This window comes from Mytilus trossulus, chromosome 3, assembly GCF_036588685.1.
Source record: "Mytilus trossulus isolate FHL-02 chromosome 3, PNRI_Mtr1.1.1.hap1, whole genome shotgun sequence".
NCBI classification, from domain to species: domain Eukaryota; kingdom Metazoa; phylum Mollusca; class Bivalvia; order Mytilida; family Mytilidae; genus Mytilus; species Mytilus trossulus.
Window position 1 is genome coordinate 54,002,749 of NC_086375.1, and position 9,080 is coordinate 54,011,828.

The 9,080-nt window shown below is 30.3% G+C and overlaps 1 long non-coding RNA gene across 1 annotated transcript; it reads left to right on the forward strand.

Annotated features, from left to right (window-relative positions):
• Positions 1-5,462: 5,462 nt before the first annotated feature.
• LOC134709544 (uncharacterized) lies at positions 5,463-7,715 on the forward strand. Its single transcript, XR_010105981.1, has 3 exons — positions 5,463-5,567; positions 6,782-6,871; positions 7,643-7,715. It is a non-coding gene; the product is annotated as an uncharacterized LOC134709544 (long non-coding RNA).
• The last annotated feature ends 1,365 nt before the right edge of the window (positions 7,716-9,080 follow it).

Consider the following 9,080-nt stretch of genomic DNA (forward strand, 5'->3'; position numbering starts at 1 on the left):
CTCACATGGATAAAATAGAATATAGGAATAAAATGCAAGATTAAATTTTCTATCTTTATTTAAATTATTATAAATAAAAAAAAACTGAAAGAAGCCTAAATATTACAAGTTAATGGGTCCACATATATTGACCTATTATCTATTTATAGGGGAGTTTCTGGCCTGAAATAATGAAGTTAACTTTTTTATGCTGAAGCAGACGTGGCATCAAGTTTTACCCTTTTCTATCTGTATGTCCGTCCGTACGTCCCGAATGTTGGTTTCCGTTCTCTAACTTTAGTTTGCATCAACCAAATATTATAAAACTTAACACAATGCTTATTATCACAAAACACAGATCAAGGTCTTAATTTGGTGGCGTCACTTTCACAGTTTAGGAGTTATGCCTCTTTATATACATAAAAATTGCAGATTTTGTTGTTTCCGTTCTCTCCTTTTAGTGTATCTCAACAAAATGATATGAAACTCATTTACAATGCTTATTGCCACAAAATACAGGTTTATTTCAAAATTGGGTGGCGTCACTTTTACAGTTAGGAGTTATGCCCCTTTATAGACATACACATTTTTCGTTTCCGTTCTCTCAGTTTAGTTTGCCTAAACCAAATGATATGAAATTTATACACAATGCTTAATACCTAAAACACAAATCTAGTTCGAAATTGGGTGAGGTTTCTTTATAAACTAAAAAAATGCTGATTTTTCATTATCGTTCTCTAGATTTGCTTCGTTGAAATCGTAAGCTGATTTTTATTGGAGTTATTGTACGTTAAAGAAGATTTTTATGTGTGTGCTTTTTTTCCTAAAAATATCGTATTATTACAGCAGAAGGAAACTTAAAATTAAAAAAAATATCAACAAGACACGATTAATAATAATTTAACATGGTTAAGGTTGATCAAAAGTATAGACTTTTGAGACAGAAATTTCTAATGAAGATTTTACTATGCTTTTTTCAAAAATATAACCAAAATGATGGGTCACAGTGCTATTTTACAAGCTACTAGTCGTTGAAAATTGCCTAATTTTGGTTAGATTATTCTTGTAAAAACTTGTGTGCAAAATAAATAAATCTTTGAGATAGAATTTTGAATAATTGTGAGAAAATAGTTTTTTTTTATATGGTCTAAGAAAATACTAAGAACAAATGGTGTCACAGAACTTGTTTTCTTGCTACAATTAAAAATTAAAAAAAATTCTTAATTAGTCCAGTATCTTTTTCACTGAAACAGTTATCTCCCCTTAAATACCTCATTAAAATGAGTAAAAAAAATGAGTAAATAGTTGGGATCCTGCTAACATGTTTAAGTATGTGCCTGTCCCAAGTCAGGAGCCTGTAACACAGTGGTTGTCGTTTGTTTATGTGTTACATATTTGTTTTCGTTCATTTTATTTACATAAATAAGGCCGTTTGTTTTCTTGTTTGAATTGTTTTACATTGTCTTATCGGGGCCTTTTATAGCTGACTATGCGGTATGGGATTTGCTCATTGTTGAAGACCGTACGGTGACCTATAATTGTTAATGTCTGTGTCATTTTGGTCTTTTGTGGATAGTTGTCTCATTGGCAATCATACCATATCTTCTTTTTTTCAAAAATACCCTTTAAAGACAAATTGGTGTACCAATCTTCATTTAGTATTAACGTAAATATATTAATATCGAATAAGTTATTTATAGCTACAAGAGTAAATAAACAAAAGTACATAATTAGGATTAGGAACCAAGAAAAATGTCTGTTATTTGAATTTGTCTCCTTTAGTATTCATTTAAAGGTAAAATGTAAATTTCGAAAATATTGATTTAATGATTAAGTCTTGTTGGTAATCTTTACTATTAAATTATTCATTTATCCATATAAGTTACAATAAAAAAATTGTGTTTTTTCATTTCTTTCCATACATGCATTAAAGATTCAAGATTAAGAACATAAAAGTAAAACATGAAGCACCTGGTAAACGATATTATGATTGAACTGTTTTCATCTCGTAAAATTGATAAATTACTTTTGAAAAAAACAGCACTTGTAATTCAAGTAAGAACAGGAGACAAAGTAGCTGGCGATTAACTGAAACGTAATTATTTTAGAAACACAATACCTGTTCCTAAAAGAAATTTGAGAGTCTATATTATATAAAAATGGCTGGTATAGTTTATGTGGAAAATATTGACCTCTTAACATTTTATTAGTATGTATATCACAGTTTGTATCAATCTGAACCCAACTATGCATGGTTGCTAGGTTCTTTTATATCACGTAAGGGTCGTTGCTAACACCTTTAAACATAATCAAATACAAGCAAAATTTTGTCTAAACCCTTTTTCTAAATATTATTTTTGGTTTATTTGATAAAATTTCTAACAAAATTAAATTAAAAAGACCGATGGTCAAAGTCAAGGTAATCAATAATCTTTGACCTTCAGGTCAACTTTCAGATCATTAAATGCACAACATGTCCCAAGTATTTTTTATTTTGTATTTGTCACTGTTTTAAAACTATTTTAATAACAATTTCAATTTTTTTTCTTCAAAATACCAAAAATGAATGCATGATAACTGTTAAAAATGGGTCATTTTTTATCCTCAAAGTATGCATTTTGAGACAAAATCCAAGGGATCGGTTACCGTGGCAACAAACACATTTTTCATATCAGCATAAGTCTTGCTAGTTTGTCGATAGCTACCATCAGACCAAATTTCAAGAAAATCTGAGACTATGCGCGACGCAACTTGGTCGGTGGTTACAGATAATTGCTATTTAAAACACCTGTGTTTTCCAATTTTGTTTTTCAAATATTGTGTGATCCAAAGTGTATTTGGATTGATTTTTTTTGTATAACTGGTAAGACTGAAAGAACATACATACAATGTGAGATTGTTTAGGTCCAGAATATTAAGAATCAAAATGAACAAATCTAAGTAAACTTAACAATCTTATCTCTCTTTTGCATTTTATTTTATATTTCTGATTTTTTTAAAAGAAAATAACATTTACATTTGATTACATTTCAGACTGTTATTCCTAAAGATTATTTACATAGAATAAAGTGTTTCTGTTTTCGCTGAAATTTAAATAAATGATGTATAAATATAATATTCTATTGACTTACCCAATACTACAAGTGAATGATGAAGTGATATTTTTAGAAATGTCATCTTTTGATAAGGATTTTAACAACAAATGATCATGTAGGTATATTCTACTAGCTATTCTAGATTATTCCTTGGTATCAAATATGAGGTACACAGTTTTTTTATGAGGAAAAAAACCACCAAAATGATGGATAATATATGAAAAAGAAGATGTCGAGTAATTGACAATGAGACAACTCTTCACAAGAGACCAAATGAAACAGAAATACTAAGCTATAGATCAACATACTGCATTTAACAATACACAAAGCCAATCCCGCTTAGTCAGCAATAAAAGGCCCCGAAATCACAAATTCCAACGAGAGCACTAACTATGGCAAGTCGTTGTGGACCAACCTTAATATTCAATATTAAATATTTTTTTTTGTAATATTTAGAAATAAAACAATTTATTTATGTTTGAAAATGATATTTCAATTCTAAAAAATATTTTCTAACACTAAAAATGATTTATTAATATTTAAAAATGATGAATTAATATTAAATCGTGATTTTTAATATCAACTCAAATGATCTATTTTTTAATATCAAAGATTATTAAAAAAAAATGATGTTTAATATTAATAAATAGGGAATAAATTCAACAACGGCTTGCCATTTCTTACAGCTTAATTCATAAAACAAGTATGTAACACAGCAAAAAACTACAACCAGTAAATTACAGGCTCCTTACATGTACTGTTAAATATTATCAGCGTAATGCTGTCATCTTGATCTGCTTCTATCTAAAATGGCAGTTGATATTAGTCCGGCCAATGCAATGCACATTTCTCTTTTTGTGTGTGCGTGTAGTATTATCTACATCCGTACCAGGGGGTGCCAAAGAATATATAAAAACATTTAATAACATTAACAGTACCAATTTTCCTGCACCAGATGCGAATTTCGACAATACATGTCTCTTTAGTGATGCTCGCAGCCAAATTTTTGAAATCCAAAGCTTATATAAAAGATGAAGAGCTATAATCCATAGAGTTCAAAAAGTATAGCCAAAACCGTAAAAAAAACCAGAGCTTTACATGAGGGAGATACATTCCTTAGTTTATATTTATTTCTATCATTTTGTAACAGCAAATTTTAATAACACAAAAAAATCCGTATTTTCATACCAGTACCGAAGTACTGGCTTAATTCTGGGCTAAGATCATTGATTTCTAATCTTTATTTTTAGGGCCCATTAATCTTGTTACTGATAATTGACATAGTTGTTTTCTTCCTACACGTATATAGTCCAATTTGGATAACAAATAACGAGGAACAAATCATGTTTATTCCATATATATATATATTGCTTTATCTATGGCATGTATGTATTAACATTGTAAGAAGAGAGAGAAAATTGCTTGTAAAACAGATTCGGGTCATGTTTGACTTAACGTAAAGGATTTGGTCTAGCTTGAGAATGTACAAAACCATTATGTCTGAAGCTGTCAAAGAGAATTATAGACCCCTTCACCTAAAGTTATGCATAGTTTGAGTGAGAGGTCGGAGTTTTTCTATAATCCACCTATCCACCTCTTCCCACAAAAAAATATAAACAACACTGTAAAAATGTTATTCAGAAATAACAGATGGGATTCTATTTTATTTACGTGAAGGGGTCGGGACATGGTGTGCCTCTTTTCCCAAATTCTTCTTTCCTGTTTTCCTCCAGATCCCACCTTTGTTGTCCCCTATATTACATTATCCCACTTTTTATAATCGTATATCCAACATCCCGACTTTTTGTAATCTCATCTCCCCCCCCCCCCCCCCAAAAAAAAAAAACCCCACACTTATATATCTCACTTATGAGGGCTACTGGCAAGATTCATTTTGGAATACAATTAAATGTTATCAAGAGATGACATTGTAAAGGTCTGATTCACTTTCTGAACTACTAATTCTATCCGCCATTTATACAGCTGTAGCGAGTCGAATAATTTGGTAAAACTATAGTTCTTCGATCAATTTTATTTCTTATTTTAAGTGTGAATTCAATTACTTTTTGATCCCTTTTATAAGATTATATCATTCGTTGACGTTCATACTATTGTAATCCATTGTCAAATTCTAAAAACTCGAAAATTTATCACAAATACTGATATCGCCGTTTTCAGCCATGATCTGAAAATTGAAAATCAGTTATCTGATAACACGCGCCCTCTGGTGCTACTGAAGATATTATTACACGCACTTCCGTTCGAACAGATAAAGTGAAATGCGCATTGCAATGGCCGGACAAATAGTCGCTCCGAGCTAAAATATGTGAAATCTATTGTTCATTTCTGAATCTGTCCACTAACATTTTAAGTCTAAAACAATACATTATCTGTCTACACAATTGATTTCAATTAACGTTTTAGGCACACGAGCCATTAGATGACTTATATAAAATAAATTTGTCAAAACAATCTCCACAGATCATCAGTCAGGTAAGGTTTTATTTCTACAAATAGTTTAAATTTATATTTGAACTTTGATTCCATTATGTATGTATATAAATAAAGTAATGATTAGTTAATAAAAAGTTATAATAAAAAGTATATTATTGGTTTTGATCTATTAAGGATATGTATATCCCCATTAAAGTATGTTTCAGACAATAACAATCAAATCCAAGGAGTAAATAAAGACTCACAAAACCAAAGGACATTTACATCAACAAAAAATAAGAAACAACACGAACTCCACTAAAAACCGGGAGTGAAATCAGGTGCTCTGGAAGGGTAAGCATTTCCTGCACCGTATACGACACCCGTCGCGTTATTTCTTTGTTCAGTTCGGTAATGATGGAAGGTTATGAATATCAATGCAGTTTAAGTCAATTACACTAACAACCAAATAACACAGAATTATGGACAACGTGAAAAAAGTAAATTGAAAGAACAAATTAGTTTTATACATATTTCTCCTGCGTTCATTTATGTTTCTTAAACCTTTGCATGACAATTGTTAAATGAATAGATATTTTCAATTTCTTGTTTCACTATTTACCTTTCAAATTATTTCATATCGGTTTCCCTTCGCAGTTGTTTTGTGAGGTTACCAAATTAAAACGAGATATTTCTTTGTTAAGGTCAATGCATCCAAAAAAATATTGGTAAATAATAATATGGCATGACTTGATTTATAAGCAGTACAAGTTTGATGATCCTACTATGATAAACGATTTTCATTATGCCACTGCTGGTGGACGTTCCGTCCCCGATGATATCACCAGCCCAGTGGTCAACATTTCGGTGTTGACATGAATATCTGTATTAGTATGGTCATTTTTATAAATTTAAGTTAACAAAACTTTGAATTTTTCGAAAAACTTATCCCAGGCATAGGTTACCTTAGCCGTATTTGGCACAACATTTTGGAATTTTGGATCCTTAATGCTCTTCAACTTTATACTTGTTTGGCTTTATCAATATTTTGATATGAGCGTCACTGATGAGTCTTATGTAAACGAAACGCGAATCTGGCGTACTAAATTATAATCCTGGTACCTTTGATAACTATATTCATTAACAAGAAAATTCACGTATGTTCCTTGTATTATAAAATCTAGCAATTCAGTTATTTTTCACCAATATTTAACATTTTTAGATGGAAGTATTATTGGGCTAAACGGTAATTTGTTGTCTATATTCATCCACAGATTCAAATATTCATATCCAGACTTACAGGTACAAACATAGGCATAAATGTGTATGGCTTATTTGTAATCGATCATTCAACAATACTTATGGTAAGTAACTCAGTATTGAAGATAATTCATCTCCTATAAAAATGAAAACACATTACCTTTAGAGCTATGAAAAGTAGACTATGAACTTAATGCGATCGTTACAATGAAAATGCCGATTTGTTGGTGTAATTCATTAACTTCTAACTCCTTCTTCTAATACTTTCATATTGCTAATTTACAATCATATAATTCTGCTGTTTCAGATGAAGGCAAATATATATTAGAAAGGTTTTAAGGATTAATAATAGAGAATAAGTTAAAGAATTGAAGAATTCTAATGGTAATCGAGATAAAAATCGGCTAAAATTTTATTTAAAATTCTTGATTCAATCAGACATCAATGGCGTCTTACTGTTTCTTATATTTTTCCGATTGAAACTCGTAATTCTACTTCAAGCTTGGTTTTAATTCAGTTTTTTTACGGAATTTCCGAGAAAAAAATCTCAATTCTCAATTTTAAATATACTTGCTGTTCAAGTTACCGTTTCGGATATTTTACAGGATAAAATGTTTTGACTTGCTATTACATTAAGTAAGTTCAATCTCCAAAAGTTTCGTGATCCAGATTTGGCTTCACGTTTTGCACTTTTCGGTTTGATCAGCTCTTTAAAAATAATTTTCAAAAAAAGAATTAGTGCATGTTTTCCTCAACAATACTAAAATTAATTAAATTTTGTATTGTAATAACATATCTTGTAGATTGTACAAATAAAAAGTAAAGTATACCTTTAAGTTATTTCGTTTTATAAATGTATTTTTGTTTCATTTCAGGTGTTTGGGACAATAATTTCGTATGCTGTAATTGTCGTTCAATTTTCTCTAACCCCAAACTGTCAAACTGTCTACATAAATTCTACATATGAATCATAATTCGATTAAACTTAAAAGCATTTGTCTTATGTAGACGAAACGTGCGTTTGGTGTATCCATTTATAAGCCTGATACTTTTACAACAGCAAGAAAACAACATTTAGATAAGCGGTGAATAGAGGGCAACTATCTATAAAACATTTCCCTCAACGTCAAGGTTATGTCTGTATTATATTTTTGAGAAATTACCCACAAAAAAGAATTAATGTATGTTGACCTTTATCCCGTGAAAGGTCATGTATAAGTTTATCGAATATAATAATCATATCCTAATATTTTCATTGTTTATGTTCCTAAATTGTCTGTCTAATGGTGATTATATAGAAATGATAATGCAGAGCTAGATTTCCCCATTGTGTTAAACGTATTGATGTCATTCTTCTATCTTGATGACACGTTTTACTATTGGAATAGTTAACAAAGAACAAATAACTATGTGGAGTAATAAATTGACTAGGTGAACTGAATCGTTTGCACAATTGAACTGAATGTTTTTTATATAATAGTGTTCAATCGAATATTTTTCTATTTCAAAATAGATAAAACAATTCATAGAATTTTCACTTGATGTTTACACGATTGAGAAAAGACATTTTAAATTATGTCCAGTCCACACAATTCAGCTGTAAATGTTCAGCATGTCGCGAGGAATTGTTCTAGGAATACCAACCAAACAATGCTAAAAGCATCTGATATATACAGACCAATTCTAAGTCTTCTACGGTTTTTTGGATCGTTTTATTTCTGTTCAACGAAAAGTGAGTTTACGTTGAATAGAGCTCTTCAGGTGTTTTGCTACTTTGTACAGCTCATTGTTGTTTCTGGAACTATACGATACCTTTCCGTTTTTCGAACTGCAACAAATGAAATGTACGAAATGGTTGGACTAGTTGCTTTCACGTGGTATTATTTGTGTGAGACTTCAAGTTCAATTGGATTTCTTTACCTAAATAACAAGCACATTAAGAATGTATGTATCTCTATTGATAACTATTGGGAAAAGTACGGGATGGAAACAAACATTCACAAGACATGTAAATTAGTTCGGATGTTGTCTATTTTTAGTGTTATATTATCCATTATTTATCAAGTTATATTTGTTTCGTCTTATTTAATTAATGGTGCACTTAACTCTTCTTTGGTCTCATCACTGTTTACACCTTTCGAAGAAGAAAGAGGTGGAACTTATACCATAGTCTTCGTAATCATTACTGTGGTTAATATTCTCTATCACGAGATTATTTTTTCAAACGTTCTTTTTGTACTTATAAATATGTATATATTCAACACAGAGTTCAGAGGAATAAGAAACAAGGTCCGTCGTGTGATTGAAGAAAAC